The sequence below is a fragment of the Cupressus sempervirens genome, chromosome 6 (genome assembly GCF_028749045.1).
Source record: "Cupressus sempervirens isolate cs-2001-9-10 chromosome 6, ASM2874904v1, whole genome shotgun sequence".
NCBI classification, from domain to species: Eukaryota; Viridiplantae; Streptophyta; class Pinopsida; order Cupressales; family Cupressaceae; genus Cupressus; species Cupressus sempervirens.
The window spans coordinates 507919021-507940442 of record NC_143123.1 but is presented as its reverse complement, the minus strand read 5'-3'; positions in this window follow the sequence as shown (position 1 = coordinate 507940442).

Sequence of the window (21422 nt, the reverse complement as noted above, 5' to 3'; positions counted from 1 at the left end):
AATTTCATCATCCTCTCATTGGTTTGCTTCTCTATGCTAAGGTTATTCTATAAACTTTCACTCTTTATCTTCAAGTTGATAAGATCTTGATTTGCATCATTGAGTTGATCATTTATATTTGTTTGCTAAAGAGATAGTTGGTTAATTTCATTGTACTTTTCTTCTATTTCTTCTCTATCTTTTTTCTTTTGTTCCATGCCTTCACACAATCTAACGAATTGAATTTATTGTTCTCTTTTCAACTTTCTAACTTCTTGATAAAGAGTAAGATTCTTTTCAAGTAGATGTGTGATTATTGCATCAATTTCATTTGAACTTCTTTCTTGACAAATGTCTTCAATTCTTTCTTCAATGTAGAGATTTTCATTTATCTGTGTTGCAAGATCTTTTCTTCTTTTTAGGAATTAAGAGAGCTTCTCCTTGATTTTCTTGAATTGATCCATGGCTAATTATAGATCCAACTTTTCATTTTCAATAGCTTTCTCTAGTCTTCAAACTTCGATTTTCTTTGATCTTTTCTCAAGTTGCTAAACTTATGATGTGAGAATCAATGCTCTAATAGCAATTTTTGGAAATGTAGTATAGAATTAGTTACTAAGAGGGGGGGGAGGGGGTGAATTAGGAACCAAGAAAACATATACTTTATTTTATTAATTAAATATTCACCATTCAATTAGATCTAATTGTATACATGAAAGAATGAAAGCTATAAAACATTCATAACACTTAACACAATATTTGGTAACCTAGAAACCTTCCAAATAGAAAGTAAACTAGGGTGGGGATGATACCCACAACCTTTATTACTGCAGTATAAAGTTATCCTATTGAGGTTACAATTGATCATGTCTGATGATCTACCCTATTAGGAGAAATAAGGACTACTAGGTCCACCTTATGAAAGGATTTACAACATACAATGAAGTATGCACTTTGCTAGGAGATTTGGATCGAGTTTGTTAAGTTCACCTTGTTAAAGGATTTGACTAATGCACCTATTAGGATGAATCAGTGGTTGATCTCTAATCTACAACTTGGTTTGCTGAATTTGATTCCTTTGAAATGTAATGATCACTTGGGGTAACAAGAACTTGGTTAGCATTGGTGAATACTGAAGAACTCAATAGACTTGGTTGACACTGCATGGTTCGATCAACACTACCTTTGTTCACTTTGTTAACACTGTAAGCTTAGTAGACACTAAAAAGCTCAATTAACACTATTCTCTATCTCAGAGGCTCAGTAGACATTATGAAACTTGGCATGAATTGCAATCTATCTAATTGGCTTGATAGAAACTAAAACACTTGGCTTACACTACTAGTAGGATGATAAGCTTTGGTAGCAATTGTAGTGGTTAGTAGCAATGTAAATCATAGACTAAGTGTTGAGTCACTAATAAACAAATGATTTAACCATAAGGTCAATAGTTCATAACATTTGGTCCACCCAAATTGTTCTCAATTTCTGGAAGATATGTTTCTTCATCAAAGCATTTGGATAAAAAAAATTCTTATATGAACTAAATATAGATGTTGCTCATAGGTAAAGGGGACTTTTAGCCTTAAAATTGGATTCTATATTGATCGTACTCAAAACTTTACAAATTTAAATAATTGGTCATCTAGGTTTCTTTCAACCCAAGTGGACAGTGGCTAAGGGATAGTCCAAAACTTTCTGGTTTGAATAGAGGATTTCCCCTAGGGCTTATCAAAATTATTTGTTGACATGTGAGTTTACCAAAGTTCATTAAAAGAGGGATGCATAAGTTATCATATTGGAAAAGGTCCATAAGAAAGTAACATCAACATCTTGACCACATAGTATAATCATTGTTAAGAGAATATATATATGTATGTATGTATGTATGTATGTATGTATGTATGTATGTATATATATATGTATGTATATATATACATACATATGTATATATATGTATATATGTATAAATGTATATATGTATGTATATATATAAATGTATATATGTATGTATATATGTATGTATATGTACATATATATATACATCTATATATATGTACATATACATATATATACATATACATACATGTGTGTGTGTGTGTGCGCGCGCGTGTGTGTAAAATGGTGTCAATGAATAGGACTCTAGAACTTGGTATGAACCAAAATAAGGTGATCAATGGGAGCTAGCACAATATAATCGATGGCTCACTTCAAACAAACAAAACTTTCAAGGAATAATCAAATGGAAATGCACAAGCTCCATGAAGTTGACAAATGGATCACCAAAAATACAAAAAGACAAGTAATTGATGACTCATTAAGAGCCCTTTGAATGGTTTCTCACATCTGGTGATATAGTGATAGGAAATTTTTTGATGTGGATTTCTCAGACTCTCACCAGTCAACAAAAGATTATTTATATGTTGTGACACACTCATGGTGGTTGGCATTTAGGAGCATCAAGAGAATTAAGACACTAAACACAAATTGAGCTTGAAAATTGGAAAGGTCAAGCTTCTTGTTTGAAGTTCTCAAAAGCCACTAGTGACATCTATTGACAATTGGATAATGAAGATATATAATTATTTTCATCTATGGAAATAGATGATTTATATGCTTACAGGAAACCTCAAAAATAAAGATACTTAGCTTTTGGTACTTAGAAAATTGTCTAGGTATGAATTTTATTTATAGGAGTGTATTGTTTTGTATGTAACTTGTTACTAACATCATATTATGACTAGAAAAGTTAGATGAAGATAGTCCACATGTTTATGATAACATGTACAACCTTGATAGTCAGTACATATAGTATAGAAAAGAGATATTAGTGTTTTACCAATAAAACAGGACAATGGAATTAAAGGAAAGGAATTATTTTGTTTACAAAATAATTACTTAACCAAATAGGGCTGACATCCTAGATGTTTACTCTAAGTTGGAAAAGTATATTATAGTCTTAGCTAACCTAGTAGCAAATTATGTAAAGGCATGGTATTTATGTAAAGGACATTTTGTGAATTCAAAAGTAATAGTTGTGATATTTTGTTGAGAAATTGTATGCAAACTTCTATGAAAGTGATATATGTGAAGTTTTGTAAAGCTATTTTTGTGATCCGAGATCAAGTTGAAGATCAAAGATTAGTCAAGAAAGAAGTTACAACACCTATGTACCAAAAGTTGAATTGCTTGTTTGGGTAGTGAGCTCTTCTTATAATTGGAATGCATGCTTGGGCAGTGGGCTCATCTTGCATCTTTTGTACTACAACTCCTAATAGGGATTAAAAGTCTCCTAACAAGGACTCTCTATACTAAAATTTCTCATTGACTTCATACAGGGTCCATCTTCTGACAAAGAACTTATATATCAGTATATTATCTAGTGGGTACCATCCCCACTAGGGTTTTCCCTAGTCAACAAAATATGGTTTTATGATTCATCTTTGGGCATGGTTATTGTTACTATTCAACATTACTTGTTTTCTTTTTTATGAATGTTTTAAAGTAATAAACAATATCCAGTTGGTGACTAAAGTTTTTAGATTACTAATTCAAACCCACTGCCACCCCCCACCCCCCCCTGCCCCCCCTCCCGCACACTCTTAGTAATTCCTATTTCTAACAATTGGTATCAGAGCACAATTACTTGGAAGAGGCTTAACAATGTGAGTAAGATACCAATCGATATGGAACAATTGATGAAGAACTTTGAAGAGGCATTTGAACAAATTGATCTCCTTACTAAAGAAAGAGATAAGCTAAGGATAGATATGAAGACTCCAAAGAATATATTGGACAATTGAAGGATAAGATTGAACATCTCAATTCCAAGCCTAAATCTACTAAATCTAAAACTAGTGATGATGTTCAAAGATGAAGATAGAGTACAAGATCTTGAAGCATGAATTTAAGATTACAAATCTAAAGTTGACGCTAAAGAGTGATCCTAGCAAAGTTGAAACTAATTTGAAGACTAATAATACAAATCTTAGAGAAATTCTAACAAAGAAGACATCTGAGTTTGAAATATTAAAAGAAGATCATGAAGAACTTCATAAGTACAACACTATTGTGTAAGGTGAACTAACTCAATGCAAGAAACAACTTGAGAAGCTTTATTCTAGTAGAGAAAAGATTGATGATTCAATGTCAATATAAATACCTACTTATGGTAAGATTGGTCTTGGTTATCTATTTAACATGTCTGCAAAGAAACTTTCAATTAGATAAGATCGAAAAGAAAAAGATAAATCTAATGATTAGATTGAATCCAATCAATCTGCTAATAAACTGTAAAAAGTTGGACAAGACAAGGAAGTTGAGATATTGGATGAACCAAAGAGAGCAAAATCTCCTAAAGAAACTAGGTATGAATTTAGGTGTAAGTTTTTTTCATGAAATGAAATAGGCCACATGAAAAGAGATTATACAAATAAATTATTTAATCATGTTAAGGATTTTTATTGTCATAATTGTCATGGTATGGGTCATAAAGCAATTGACTATAGGAAACCTAAATATGATAATGATAGAAGTAATAGTAGAATGTCTAGAAATACTAACCTTGCATATAGAAGAAGATATAATGAAATGACATCAAGAGAAGGAAGACCTTATGAAGAAAGAAGATAGATCATGTGTTATACATGTAGTAATTTTGGACACATAGCTTAGAATTTTCATGCACCTAATGATTAGCAAAATTCTAGAAGTAGAACTCTAGTATCTTAGTTATGCAACAACTTTGGACATACAAAAAAGTATTGTAGAATGGATAGAAACTTTGGAGATAGAAGGAACAATGGAAGAAACTTTAAAAATAGAAGGAATGATAGAAGAAATGTTGGAAATGATAGAAGGAACCATCAGAGGAACTCTGGAACTAACAAAGGAAATGAGGAACAAAGAAATGTAGTCAATAAACTTCAAGAAGAACTCAATGAGGCATTTGTAAAAGGATTAGACATCTCAAAAGAAAAGTTAGAAGATGATGAGATAGGAAGATCAAAGTCAATAATCAAGTTTGATTCAATTAAGTTGAATTAAGCTTGTTCACAACACCAAAATTTGAAACTTCATCTAGATATTAAACTAGAAGCAAGGAATTTGGGAAAAGGTGTATCGAGATAAGTTTAGATTTTATCTAAACTCACTTTTAATTTGGAGCTTATCAGAACTAGTTACAAAGGAATTAAGAGTGATTGGTATTACAGAGAAAGTTAATTCTATAGTAGAAGATGAAAACTATATTTTTGCAAAGAATTTTGTGGAGTGAAGATTCTTGGAGTATTCTTATGATGGAAGGAAGCTATGGTAAACTTTGGGTAGCATCTAAAGAGCGGACAGAAGATCTTGAGTAGATATTTGATTTCAGAATGTAATTGACAGCTTTTTTGTATTTGCAAAATACAGAATTAATGAAAGTTCAAATTGAAGGAATAAAATGGTATACCAACTTAATTATGACTTCATTGCGATTACATCAGAAGCATAGAGCACTTAGAAGAAACTTGACAAGGAAATTTTGAAGAAAACCTTATTTTTGGAAAAAGGTATTTTATCATTTATCGACAGAATTTATTTGATAAAAGTTTATATTTGATAGAATCATGGATATTTCATTAGTTCATAGTGTTGAGAATTAGGAGAGACCAAAATAGAAGGTTTTTTTTGTAAAAATCATAGAAAGAAACCCTAATTTAGAATTATCCATTACTTTGAACAATGTAGTATATTTGGAAGATGTAGGAAATTATCTGAACAAGAAGTTTGAATCTATTGGGAGTGAGTATATGAACAAAGATATGGAATTAGTCTTTAACCATGATATGAATTTGAAGCTCAGAATTTGAACATTTGAAAGAACTAGACCTTTTCAAATATCATTTCTACCAAGAATTTGACATCGATGAATGGACTCAAATCATACTAAGTAGAATACATGATGGAAAACTATGGATGGAAGATAATGTAGTTGATATTTCAGCCAACCTTATAAATGAGGTAACTGGTCTTAGCAAACAAGGTAGTGTACCTATAGGTGAGAAACTAGTTAAGAAGAAAGTTGAGAGCTACACAAATGTAGTTTATAATGGAAAGGCCATGGTGATCAACACCATTAAACAAGATGATGTACGATCCTTGAGTAGAATCATTGCCTACTCTATATATGAAAGTTCTAAGATTGATGAATTGTCAGTTAGATTCATTAATGCAACCTATAAGATTTGTGTTGCGAAGGAACAAGTTAACCTAAGTGAAATTCTAAGAATGCAACTTCTTCAAAACTTGGAGAAAATCAAGAGGACCAAGAATGGTGTGTTTAGATTTTAGTCATTGATCAATCATATATTCTTTCATGTACTTAAGAGATTTCCATATTTGTCAATCATAGAGATTATGAGTAGTAAGAGATGTATAGTGGAGAAGATCACAAATGTATGTAGAAGACATCTAGTAGATAAAATCTTGGATGGTGGGAATTTGATAATGAAAGCATCTAAGAATGAAATGAGACAAAGATTCAAAATTGCATCTACAATTGTAGAAAGATTTAAAGAAGATATATGTGTTGTGGTTGATACATATTTTACTTATATTTAAGTAGTAGAACCTTGGGAAACATTTCTTGATCCCTTAGGTTATGAATTATCTGATGAAGTAGTAGTTGGATACATTGATTTATTGTTGAAATTCGAGAAGGACCAATCTAAGTATAGATTTGGGATTTATGAAGAAATTACCCAATCAACTCATCAAGCATCCTTAGAGAAGGCATCTCACAAGAAGATAGAGACAATAATGAAGATACCTTTAATAGAGACTAATATGATAGTAAGTGAGTCATATGAATTTAAACAAACCATTAAACAAGGTATATTAAATGTACAACCTTTATCCTTATCTATTACCTTCAGGATAGAGCATTCTATATGCAATAGTGTCAGATGTACAGCCAAGAGATCCAAAGAGGAAATCAAAAATATTAGTGGAAGTTGTGACCACCAAGACAAAAAGGGTCAAGCAACAAGCCACTAGACTAGGAAAGAGACAAAAGATATTGTTGAAAATTGTTGAATCTAGTGAAGAAGAAGAAGAAAATGAAGCTAAACAAGAGGAAATAGTCACTACTTCTAAATAATCAACAAGAAAATATTGGCAACCTTGGAAGCCAAATATAGAGAAGATTAATTATCTATTGCTAATGAAGGGAACTTTGTTTAGATGAACAAATTTTATGACTTGCATAATAACATTGAGAAAGATTAGATTGATATATCTACTATGAGATACATAATAGATAATAATCTAAAACTCAAGGATATTGAAGGCATGATAAATTAGAAATTCTATTATAGACTTATTGGGAAGAAGGCACTATCTTGAGAAGAGGACATGGAACTTTGGAATACTATCATAAGGACAATATAAAAAATTGATGCTGAAGAAGAAGTCAAGAGATTGTTGAACAATCTAGCACCTTACTTAAGAAACAAGGTGAGACCATTTATGTTTATGTTGGGTGAGAAGGATAAGGTAAGAACTGAAATTGCAATAGCTATAAGTCAGATGATGACAGGGTCTAAGGAAACATCTTCACCAACACCTAGAACCTCAGAAGTATCAGTAAGTGGTGACACAATGCAAATTAGTCAGACCAATGTTACTACAAAAATTGATAATACTAACCCTTTTGAGAGTTTCAAACAACTTGAATCTCAGGACAATGTTATTGAAGATCAATTGAAACAAATTGAAGAGGAAAAGATAAGAGAAGAGGAAAATAGATGAAGCCAAGCAGAAATTGCTTGAAGATGAAATGAAAAGAAAAGTTGAGGAAGAAAAGAAAAGAATAGTTGAAGAAGAAAAGAAGAGGAAATTAGAGGAAGATAAGAAGAAGAGATTAGAGAAGGAAGAAGAGAGATAAAAAGAAAGAAAAGAAAGACAAAGAATAAAGAAGAGTCAAAGAGGTAGCAGAAAAGAAGCAAAGGGAAGATGAACCTAAACCTTCTAGTTCATCTACTCCACTTTCACTTGCTAGCTTGACAACTAATGATGATGATCAAACTGACTTGATCTCATCTTTTTCAAAATTTATTGAAAAGAATAGAACAATGAAGAGCCTACAAATAACCTTGATAGAGGTTACTAACTAATTACATAGTACTGTAGCATTCTAGCATATAGAGATAGATCTTGAACAAAGGGCACAAGAAGTATTGAAATCTTTTGATGAGGAATTTTTTAATTTGTTGAATATGATAGATTCAAAGGCATAGATTTCACATGATGCTAATTTATTTAGCACTATTTGTTAGAACATCAGGAAAAAAATTCTAAGTCTTGATACTTGTATCAAGGAACTTTAGAAATGTCAATAGGATGGAAATGTATTGTACATGAAGTGTAGCCTATCTCATAACTTGAAAAAGGATTTTGACGATAAGATTAGAGGTAAGTTAAGTGAGCTAGAGGCTCTATCAAACCAAATGCAGCAACCTTCTAGTAAAACTAATGACTTTAAAGGAAAAATGGCCAGTATTCATTATGATATCAAGAATCTGGAACTTTAGAAAGAAATTTTTTTGAAGAGATTATCAAATTTTAGAGAGTCTATTTCTCTAAAAATATCTGTTGTTGAGAGACAGTTGGAGGAGTGTGTTAAAGCCAAGGATACCTACTCAAACTTTTTATACTCTAATCTTAATGCAATTGAGATTGCATCATATGACTTATGTGCAATTCTCACCTCTATTGAATCAACCTAGGATACATGGATAAAAGGTTTAACCAATCTTGAGGAAATTTTTGATGATTTCATGAAGACACTATCAGTTTAAGGTAGAAGAACAAATTTTTTTATAGTAGTTTTTAACATATTTTTTTAGCATACCTTTGTCATTGATGTCAAAGGGGGAGAAGATGCATAAGAAAATTATAAATTATATAAAGAGGAGAAGATAACATTGTAAGGTATGAAATAATATTGTAAGGGGGAGCATATGTAAGATGGACAAGTTGTAATAGTTAATTAATGTAATGTTACTATATTGTTTTTGACAAGTTTCTAACACTTAGCCAATTTTCCCTATTTTGTTGCCATCAATTCCAAAGGGGGAGATTGTTGAAAATTGGCTAATGAAGGTATGTGATTTATGTCATTTATGGAAACACATGATGTACATGCTTATAGGAAACCTCAAAAATAAAGATACCTAGCTTTTGGTACTCAAAAAATTGTCTAAGAATGAATTTGGTTTACAACAACATATTGTTTTGTATGTAACTTGTTACTGACATCATATTATGACTAGCAAAGCTAGATGGAGATAATACACATGTTTTTGATGATGTCTAAAACCTCAAAAGTTAGAATGGATAGTACATAAAAGAGATATTCATTTTTTACCAATGAAACATGACAACAAAATTAAAGAAAAGGAATTATTTTGTTTACAAAATAATTACTTGACCAATTAGGGCCGACATCCCAGATGTTTACTCTAAGTTGGAAAAGTATAATATGGTCTTAGCTGACCTAGCAAAAATTTGTATAAAAGCATGGTATTTATGTAAAGGACATCTTGTAAATTCAAATGTAGTAGTTGTGATATGTTGTGTTGAGAAATTGTGTGCAAACTTATGTGAAAGTGATATATGCAAAGTTTTGTAAATCTATTTTTGTGATTCAAGATTGAGTTGAAGATCATAGATCAGTTAAGAAAGAAGCTATAACACCTATATACAAAACTTCTAATTACTTGTTTGGGTAGTGAGCTCTTCTTGTAATTGGAAGTACATGTTTGGGTAGTGGGCTCATCTTGCATCTACTATACTACAACTCCTAAAAGGGTTGGAATCTCTTAATAGGGATTTAAAGTCTCCTAATAGGGACTCTCTATACTAAATTTTCTCATTGACTCCTAATAGAGTCCACCCTCTAACAAGGAACTTATATATATTAGTATATTATCTAGTGGGTATCATCCCCACCTGAGTTTTCCCTTGGCCAGGGTTTCTCTAGTTAACAAAATATGGTGTTATGAGTTATCTTTGTCCATGGTTACTGTTACTATTTAACATTACTTGTTTACTTTATTATGTATGGTTTAAAGTAATAAACAATTTTTAGTTGGCGACTAAAGTTTGTGGATTATTGATTCACCCCTGCCTCTCAGTAATTTCTATTTCTAACAACATCTAGAATTAAGTTGCAAACTTGATACAAGTTTGAAAATGTCTTGTTGACAAATAAATGCCTTTGTCATTTCTTCTTTTTATCATGGCTATTTGTTGTGGTTTCACAACACATGCCCCATATTTTACTTTGAAAATGGGTACCCCATTTTTCTTTGGCTCACAAAAGCTTGGTCCTCAAAATAGGATATCTTCCAAGGTGCCTTAGGGAGTGGAAATTTTGTAGTTTTGGTTTAGGAGTTTGGTTAGCTAGCATCATTTTTTTAACCCCTAACACTAGTATATTGATGTTTATCTTTTATGTATTTCATCATGGCATCCTCATCATCCATAGCACGCACAATTACCATGGTATTGCATGTGCATTTTCAAAATAGGCACCTTGGGATTTTAGATAGAAGAAGTAGGAGTTCAAGTTTATGACAATTTTGTGCTATAAAGAAGGCATAAATTATAAAAAATATCAAGAATAAGAACAATAGAGTGCTCTCAAACACTCTCTAAAAAAAAACCCAAAAACCATATTCAAAATAGAGAACTTTGATTTTTTTGGTGAATTGAGCACCTTGTGCACTTCCATGAAGGTGCGCATTTGTGCAGTTGTGAAGTTGCACATGTGCATAGCTATGAAGCTGCATGGGTTCATGTTGGAAATTTAATGCAATATATGTGTTGGAAATTTAATTCAAACACATGTTGGAAATATAATGCACTCTAAGTGACTAGGGGGGATGTGAATCAGGAACCACTTTAAACTTCTTTCTCTTAATCCACTTTGTTATGTTATCTAATCTACTTACATGCATGAAACATAAAGAAATAAAGTAACAACACCATAGCATAGTAGTTGGTATCCTAGAAACCCTCCAAGTAGAAGGTAAAATTGGGGTGGGGATGACACCCACAATTCTTCACTACTACAGTGATAATGTTAGCCAGTTAAGGCTTAAAATTGATCACCTTTGGTGATCTACTCGATTAATAGCAATAAGGACTATTAGGTCCACCTTATGAAAGGATTTATATAGTATAATTAAGTATAAACTATGTTAGGAGTTTTTGTAAAGGACTGTTAGGTCCACCGTATTAAAGGATTTGGAACTAATGCACCTATTAGGATGAATCAATGGATTGATCTGTGAAATGTAACTCTAATTTTTGATGAAGATCCTTTGAAGTAAATTGATCACCTGACTATGATTGATGATTCTCATCCTTTCCTTATGATTCTTGTAGCATTCTAGATATTCTGCTCTTCCATATTTGCTTCTATTCAATGTTCTTCAAGTCATAGTAAAATGATATGTTTGGATTTAAAAAATACCTCATACTTATATCCATATTAAAAAATTCATTATAGGTCAGCTACAATAGTAAAAGTTCTAAAAATTATTACCATGTCAACTTAGTGTTGTAACTTGGGTCTAATGACTTACTCAGGCAATACTAAAGACACTTAGGCAACACTTTCACCTTGGCTAACTCTAGCACTCAATTCATACTAGATGCTCAGTTTATATAAATCACTTTGTAGATACTTCTAACTTGGTTCACACTATTCTGCCAGCCTGATTATCATCTTGAAACATGAATACTCTATTGACTTGGTTCTCACTCGAGCTTGGTAGAACTGTCAACTCGATTGACACTGCAACTTGATGGGAACTATCAACTCGGTAGACACTACAAGTAGGTTGAAATTGCATACTCCATACTAGGTTAACACTATTAACTTGGTTCCTTTGTGAGCTTGATTAACACTATAGACTAGTAACTCAATTACAACTATCTTTCATTATGACTTAAGTTTTTTGACACAAATTGACAATATATCTTTCCATGAGATTAAAAATCTCCCCCTTTGGCATTATTGACAAAAATAATTAGTATGCACAAGATCTAAAATTAAAATTTCTTTAGTCAAACTCCCCTTTTGAGTATGCTCTATTGTGCAGCTTGGTTTGCACTGAAGACTCTACAACTTAGTTTGAACTGAAAATTCTATTCTTCATAATTCAAAATTATTTTTGTTTTTTTTCTTTTTACATATCTTTCTTGTTGTGTATATTTTCTCATTCCTATATAGATCTCCCTTTACATGTAAAAAAATATGTATATTCATTTTCCCTTTTATGTACTTTCCCCCTTTATATATTTTCCCCATTGTTCTTGTTACAAATGCCAAAATAAATTTACAAGGTTATGCCAAAATGAGAAAGCAAATCATGGTGTACCTTCAAAATCATAGACCAAGTCTTGTCCCAGTTATCTTGTAGCACCTTCAAAATGTGTAGATCAATCTAAAACTCTAATAATAACTCATACATGTGATCTACAACTGACAAATTTGTATCCTTGACTAGTGTTCTTACATGATCCATTCTCTTTTGCATAGTGGCCATGTGGAGAAGTAACATAATTTGTATATCAACCAATGTTTCCCTTATTCTGACTTCTTCCCTTAGCAGTTCTATTTGAAGATATGTCAAGAATATGGTTTTTTCAAACTGATTAGAATTAGAGCTTGGATTGAGTACCAACTAATATACACTATCCTTCAAGTCCATGTCAATCTTGGCTAGTTTCTCTTTTATTTCGTCAGTAAAGTTAGCAGAATCACTTAAATTTACAAATAAATATACAACATTATTTCCAAAAATTTCTAATCTAGAAATTAAAGTAGATACTTCTACTTGATCAATTTCAATTTTTTGTGCTACATTCTCTAGCACTTTATTATCAAACTTCCTTTCAACTTTCTCAAGGAGCTTGTCCTACCATCAATGTCCTTATTGAACTTATGAAAAAAATCAATCAATTAATCAATGATAGGGGATTTTTCATTTACCTCTATAGATAGAGAATCCACAAATATTTCTTTTATGTCTTCTAGAACTTTACTTCTATCTCTTTCAACCCTTAGCATCTAGTGCTTGGCCCTTTTCTTCCATAATTCTCCCAAAATATATATTTTCTCAGAAGATAGATTAAGTTGGTCCCAGTTTGGGATCACAATCTATTCATCTAGATCTATTTCATCAACTATCTTTTCTTTGTCATTGCTCTTGATAGTTGAAGAAATTGTGATCTCTTTTCCTTTGTCAACTGAATCCTTATGTTGTTGTAGCTCAATCGAAACTATGGGAGCCTATTTCTTGGTTATCTCTAATAGATAGCTTAGTGAAGGTGTAACAATATTTACTTCACAGCTTGGTTGAAAAAGGTTCAACTCAATGGATTGATTATCAAGTGATGTCTTAGGTCTACTAGTAGGAAGAGATGTCATTACCTATGTAGCAATCTTCTCAGGATTAGAATCTTCAATTGTCTAAACTTCTGGTAGGTCTCCCTCTTCCTTGATGTTACAAATTTTCTTCCATATATTTATTGTGGAGTGCACAAAATCTTCTATCTTATTGGATAAAACATGAAAATATTTAAATCTAGGAGTCTGTCTTCTTTCATGATTAGTCATTTCCTCGATTTCTTTGTCAGATAGATTAGGCATTATTTTCCTCAAAGTCTACTCTCTGATGTCTTTTTCTATTTTCACTTCATTAACCTAATGGTGAGAGAAATCCTTTGATAGGGCTTCAAGATCTTTGCCTTTAAGTTCAGAAGGTTCATATTTCCACTTTTCCATCTTCTCAACCATTGCCTTTTCAATTTTCTTATGCTCATCCTTGCTTCTTATTTCATATTTCAAATATCTAAAATCTGCCATCCCACTGCCTTCCTTTAATTTTTTTTATTCTTTCTTCAATGGTATTTTGTGGCTTCTTGAGAAAGATAATTGGGGTGTTGTCTTCATCATCATTTTCATCTTCATCATCTGGCCTCAATTTCTTTCTTTTGCCCCTTGTCTTGGTGGCAGTAAATACAAGAGTAGACCTTGTTGATTTCTTTGGTGGAGGTTTTGATGGGGTCTTCACCTTCTTCTTAGGAGGTTTCTCAACCTCTTATTCTTCTTAATCTTCACTTATCTTCCTCTTCTATATTATCATCCTTTCCTTCAGTGAGCACAAGAGGTGAATCTAATTTTGTAAGTTTCTTCTCAATATTTTCCAGCCTCTTCTTTCCTCTCATCAGAATTTGACAAATTCTTGTCTTGACTTCCTCATGTGCTCCAAGATATGTAGCCTTGGGATCCATGGTCTCATTGATGAGTGCCTTAATAATGTTTCTTATATCATCAATATTTACCTCATATACCAAAGGTTTTACCAATGTAATCCTATGTCTAACTACCTGAATATGAACTTTGTCACAGTCACCCAAGAAGAATATATCATGCTCATAATCATCTACTAGTTTCTTAGGGATCCTAAGCCTATTTTTCATCCTTTCCTTGAAGTTAGAAAAGTATGAATCCATGATTATTTCAAAATTATCACCCATATCATCTGTGAACTCATTAATCCGATACAATACTACGGTGTCCTTCCTCTAAACAACATTTTCTTTTGAAGGAAAGAATTTTTGTACATAAAAGAATAAAGAGACTAAGAGTGAACCAAACTTATACATGAGTTATTCTTAGAGGCCTGAATTCTCTCCATATTCTTTCTTAGCTAGACATGTTGAATCTTGATGAGGTCAAATGATAGCTTCTTCATGAACTTTTATGCTAGATCCACTACTTTGCATGGAATGCTATTTGAATAGCTTGAACTATATATTTTGTATGCTATGACATGGATGACAAAATTTATTTCCATGTTACTCACCTTGTTCAATTTCATACCTCTACCATCCCATTCAGCTAGGGTTAGCTTTTCCAATTCTTCTCATCTTAGAGTTTTTGTAGCCTTTGACTTCTTCAATATTGGATACCTAGTAATCCTATGAATCATTTTCTTCATGATGGGATAGGTCTTGTCTAGCTAGAATGCGATCTCATGAACTCATCTTAGTATAGGCCTAATCCATTTGATTCAAAAATTTCTTTACATGTGAATAATGTGGGTCAAACCCTTGACCCACTTAATCCTAGTTCCAATGTATGACATACTCATATCCTCACTACCATAGATTATTTCACAAAGTAGGTAAAGGTGATACCTGTGAAGAATACAACATCTAAAATAGTGTGACAGTTCTTGAAGGAGAACATTTTAGTCAAGTTTGGTGTACCTGAGAAAGTAGTGATAGATAATGCCCAAAACTTACCTCATAAAATTTGTAGCTATTTTTCTATGATAGTGGTATAATACTATCACAAACTTTAAACTATTTCCTATAGGGGAATGGTTAAGCTGAGTTAACCAACAAGAATCTCATCACCATCATGATAAAATTGGTCAAAAAGAATGCCAAAGACTAGCATAAAACATTTATGAAGCCTTATGGGTAGATTGTAAAATACCAAAAAGAGCTAGAGGTCTGACCCTTTTGAATTGGTGTATGGGGTAGAAGCTCAAGTATCCCTTCCATTGGAATTAGCCATAGGGAATCTCTAGAAGACTATTGAAGATGCCACCTTTAAAGATGCCCTAGAGAAGAGAATCTTTTATCTAATGAAGGTAGAGAAAGAAAGAGAGAAAGTAGTTGATCATATTATAGAGCATCAATTGTGAGTCAGGGAAATCTTTGATTGCATGACTAGGCCAAGGAAATTTATGGAGGGTGATCAAGTTTTCCTTTGGGACAAGTGATGTGAGGCCTCACCTAATCTGCCATAGCATAGATGAAATATTTGCATTATGATACTTCTAATTTGATTTTTTGATATACTTTTAGACTATAGGGTTATTTTATTTTAATATTTTCATTTTGATGATCCACACTTATTTCTACACATTAAGACTTGAATAATATAATTAATGATTTCATTCATGTACTAACCTTCTTCAATTGCTTCATTTGAAGTTGAATTGTAGAAATTCTTGCTATGTATGAGTAGGGGTATGTTACTTTATTTTTGATATTTGGGATTTGGATATTTTGACATTACTCAAGACTTAGTAGGACAAAGACTTATTTTAACTATTGATTTTGACAGTTATAGTAGTGTTATGCATCTATGATATGAACTATGAACCTAATATTGTGAATGGGATGATTGAACACAAATGGATGCAACTTTATGATATGATAGAATTAGATTATTATATGATGATTATGATTTAATGTGATATGTAGATAAATATTAATTTGATCATGATGGTTTATGATTTAATGAGATATGCAGATAAATGTTAATTTGATAATGAAGATTATGATGTAATGTGATATGTAGATAAATGTTAATTTGATTATCATGGTTTATGATATGCAAATCTTAATATCTTAACATTTTTAACGACTTATTTGAAATAATTAGGAAAGGAATTTTAATTGAATTATGTTAATAAGATTTTTTAACATTTAAAATTGTATGCATTTGTGATATACATTTATATGACCTCCTCAGACTACTGATGCTCGAGTTTAATGTGTAGGAAGTGGAACCATGGAAATTTTTGGGGGAAACAAGATCCAAACCTATGTGAATATAGTTTAACCAAGGTGAATCTTTGGAAGATTTAAAAGGCTCATTGTGAAAATATTTTGCTCCATAAATGTAAGTTTTCTAGTATGTGGAAATGTTTAATTTATAAAGATGCATTAGGAACATGTTGTGATGATGTGGAGAGTGCTTTTATGTGTCACTTGACACTTGTGGATTTTGTGTGTGATTACATGTCATTTAGGGTTTTGGTCATGGTGGCATTTTACCCTAAGCCTAATTAACTTGTTAATGTGTAAGTAAACCCACTTTCCAAGGGGTGCGATGGGTCAAAATCAAAGGAAATTCGAATTTAGACCTGACTAGGGTTTTGAGGGATCATTAGGTGGTCCCAAAGTGACTTTTATGTGAAAATGAGCTACCCATGTGATAGTATAACATGTTAGGGTCCTAATTTTGACCATGATAGTGACTAGACAACCTAGGGGGGGCCTTTACCCATGCATTCTTCCACCAATTCGAAAATGGACTTGTCACATGTGTTCTTTTCCATGTTCCCACTAAGTCAAATATAGAAAATTTAGAGGGAGACAAGTATGTAAGAGGAAGGGGCTTAGTGTCTTTGCTAAAATAGATAGTGGGAAGGCCTTATTTGAGAGTCTTGGACAAACTAGTGGGGTGTTCCCCCACTCTCTAAGTTTAGAGACAGTTAGGGTTTGGAGAAGGACTAAGAGTGCTCTACAAGAAATATCATTGCCTTAGCTTGGACCAAGGTTGGTGTTTCAAACCATGTGAATTTTCTTTCTTTCAGTATTGTATTGTAAATCTACAAGAATGGAGCATTTGTCATGGGATCTTGCATTGTGTTGTGAATCTTTGAATGGTAGATTTTGGTATAGTGTTGTGGTAGTATGAATGTGAATTATGTTTCATGAAACTTATTGGTTTTCCTTACTTGAATATCCTTGTTTTGAAATTGAATGTCAAGTTTTCTTATGGGTGTGAGGGCTTTACTCATCCTTTGGGAAGGGAAGAGAAGTCCAGGGTGAAGGGCTTAGTTGGGCTTGAAATATAGTTGAGAACATTGGAGTATGGGATCCATTGTATGCCATATTCATTCATATCTTTCTTTGGGGGTGATAAGGAAAATGGTGTAGAAAGGAAGTTAATGGAGTATGGGCTTCAAGGAAGCTATAGCTATTGGAAGTATGTTGGAGGATGTTTTGTGGAAGCCCCGAAAGGGCATGAAATTTGTTGATTGTGAAAAAGGCTCAGAATGGCATGAAAAAAAAATGTTTATTGTAGGTATGGTATGATATGGAAATTCTCCTTCTTGAAGGCACACCTTCACCCTATGTTCAAGGTTCCATTGGTGAACCTTTTTCAAATACCCTTGGGATGGGATTGTTCAAGTTTGTAATATGATGTTCATGTAGTTGTAAGATTGGAATGAAACCTAGTTTGGACCTTGTTTCCCCTGCTCAGTGGGTGGCTTCATAGAAGCCTAGGATGGGATGTGAACCTCTATGGTTCCTATTTTGTGTGTCTATGTAGGTTTTTTGAAGATGAACTTCTTGAAGAAATCAAGGTCTCACCCTTGCCAAAGTTGAAAAAACTCAAGTGTGGAAAGAGAGACCAATGTTCCAAGTCATCTCAAATGTGTTGTGATTTTGAGTCTCCATTGTTATTTTATTGAGATGTAAAAGAGATTTGTTAATCATTTTATATTATTGAAATTTTGTAAATAAAGGTTGAGAGATTGTATATAGTCACTCGCAAGGAAATAATTGTTCTAAATTTTTTTCACATTATGCAACTGGATGTAGAGAAATTTATGAAATGAAACCCTCCTTTTGAAGATCAATAGATGATTTCTTAGAAACATTGCATATTTGTTTTGTAAAAGATTATCATGAATGTAGTTGACTCAATTCAAAAATTTAGGTGATTGATTCGTAAGTTTGCATGTTATGTAATGAATGAAACTGGTCTTACTTGATAGTTTATTTTATGTTTATGAAAATTAGATCACTTGGTTTCCAAGTCTAACTAATTCCTAGGTTAAGTAGCACCATCACATCCTCAAAACATATTCACTAAGATACCATGGTAGGATTAAAAGGAAAATAGCTTGAGAATGAATACATAGTCCAAAACCTATAAGGAGAGAAGCTTGTAGGTACATATTAAGTCTCTATAAAATGTATGGAAAAAAATAATACCATCCCCTAGATTATAGAGAAATATTTTAATCAAAGAGGATATACTAGGAATCTTGTGCTTGGAGGGTTAATAAAATAATACAAGTACTAATTGTAAGTCTCAAATAATGATGATGACCTACTCCCTAATTTGTTTGTATGAAAACACCAAATAAATTCCATGACCCTTGGGTCATCACTCTAGAAAGCAACAACAACAAAAACTATAAATGAGAGATAGGCATATCTCAAATCAAATAGAAAATAACCCTAAACACTCAACACTAAAACTAGGAAGTACTTAAGTGGGGAATCCCAATGACTCAATAATAAAAGAAAATTCAAATAAAGAAAAAAAACATTTTTTTTTTTTAAAAGACATAAACCAAGGCATAAAGTTAGGTGCTCTTACCCAAGATGAAAAAAAAAATCAACAAACAAAAAAAGGCACACAAACCTAAAGTGGGCGACTTTTATGCTAAGGTAAGAAAAAAACCACCTCATAACACACTTAAACCTTTTGTCTAGCGGTCCCACCTACCTCCTAGCACTTAGTAACATTGGGAAGAGGCTAGGAATCTTTTTGAAAATGCATTTACTTCATGTCTCATGTCAAGGACCATTCCCAAGGAGCCTAACACCTTGCAGTCCATGGAAGCATATAGGTAAGGGAGTTGTCAAACTCTAACATGAGTTAGAACATTCCTCCCCACACCTTTCCAAGGTAGCCAACATAAGAAAACATAGAAAAGACTTGGGCTTATCACTTCACCATCCACCCCATGCCTCAGGAAAATAGCCAAGCACTTGGACCAAGATTTAGTCACCTAAGGAGAAGGAGATAGGCTAGGCATTAAGGGAAGGGGTGTTAGGAACACCATGTTAGAAGGGTATTGCAACTAATGATTTAGCATGGGTAAAGTGTGTAAGGGAAGTGGGTAGAAAGTGAAGGAAGAATGGGTAGGTTAGGATATTATGGGTTGACTTGATTTAGGAATTGTCATGTGTGTATTGACAAAGGGGGTAGTTAAAATAGGGACCTAAATAAATAATGTTAGGATTTTTTAAATGTTGATTTTATTATTTAGTAACTTTTCTTGTTAGTAAAAAATTGTAGAATATCTAGGGTCAACTTAGCAATAGTATTAAGAAAATCATATGGTAATAGAAAGAGTGATATGTGATTAGTATATGAAGTTTAGCAATAAATTAATAATTAATATAGTTGACAATGATTAGAATTAGATATGTAAATTTCAATGTCACATAATACATAGTTAACACATGTAATATTTAGAACGTGGTGATGGCATTGTTTAGGATCATTTAGATATTGGATTAGATGGAAGTAGGAAGTAAGTAATTACCATAAATAACATTGTAGTAGTTGGTAATGTTAAGTTATGTAAGTTGTAATTATATAATTAGTAAATAAAGTAATTTTTAAAATAATAATAATGAGAAATGATTAAAATAAAATAAATAGAGCGGTATGTATAACAATTACATTTGAAATATATATATATATATATATATATATATATGCCTTGTAATTGAACAATAACAAAGATGTTAAGCGGAAGGGGACAATATAAATATCATGAAAATAATTAACTTATTAACCTAATAATGTTATGTGTATGCCTCTTATGCTAGCTCATACTCAACACCCTAATTACATTCCAAAACAAATTAAATTGAAATTTGATATGCTAACACCTAACTAAAATATATCCCTAGAATTTAATTGGGATTACTAGACTCCTAAACTTAACACCTAAGGTCAATTAAAGTATCAATGTACTTGATAGTATTAACGAGTAAGGTTATACGATCTAGAGTTAGAACATCTAGAACAATTTTAAATATAGTCACATCTACAAAACTATTGAATTATTATATTTGCAAAGATATTAAAAAAAAAAAAAAATTTAAAAAGAAAAAAAAGTTGGTTGCATTCTGACCTATTAAAATTAAGGCATGACAAGTGAAGAGAGCTGAAAGGGGCTCATGGCAAGTTCAAATCACTGTGGAAGGGACCCTTTGAAATCGCCAAAGCTCTCAGTCCTAATTCCTTCATGCTTAAATATTTGGATGTAATAGAACTTCCCTTGTCCAATAATGGGCAAGATCTCAAACTCTACCAATTTTGAGGCTCGTCTTTCTTTGCCTTTTCTTGTACATATGTTTCTTTCCATTTTCTAGCTTGTCTTTTTATGTTTTTGTCTACTTTTAGATCTCATTTTTTAAAATGTCTTAGTGCAAAACTAGAGATGTTGAATTAATTTTTAGTCCCTTATGGTCTAAATCCCCAATCAAAGCTAGTTGTTACCCATGTAAAATCACACATATTTTTGGTCAATATTTTTCAAATAAACCCCTTTTGAGTCTAGGTTTTGAACTTTGAACGTTGAACTCATTCGAGTTCAATTTTCAAATTCAATAGTTCTTTTTTACATTGAGCCTATAGTGTGAACCTTTTTGTAAACCTTGAACTTGAACTCTGAACTAATTAAGTTCAAATTTTAGAGCTCAACCAACTCATCCAAGTGATAGTCAAGATTAGTGTTAACATAAAGTATTTCATATATTAGGCA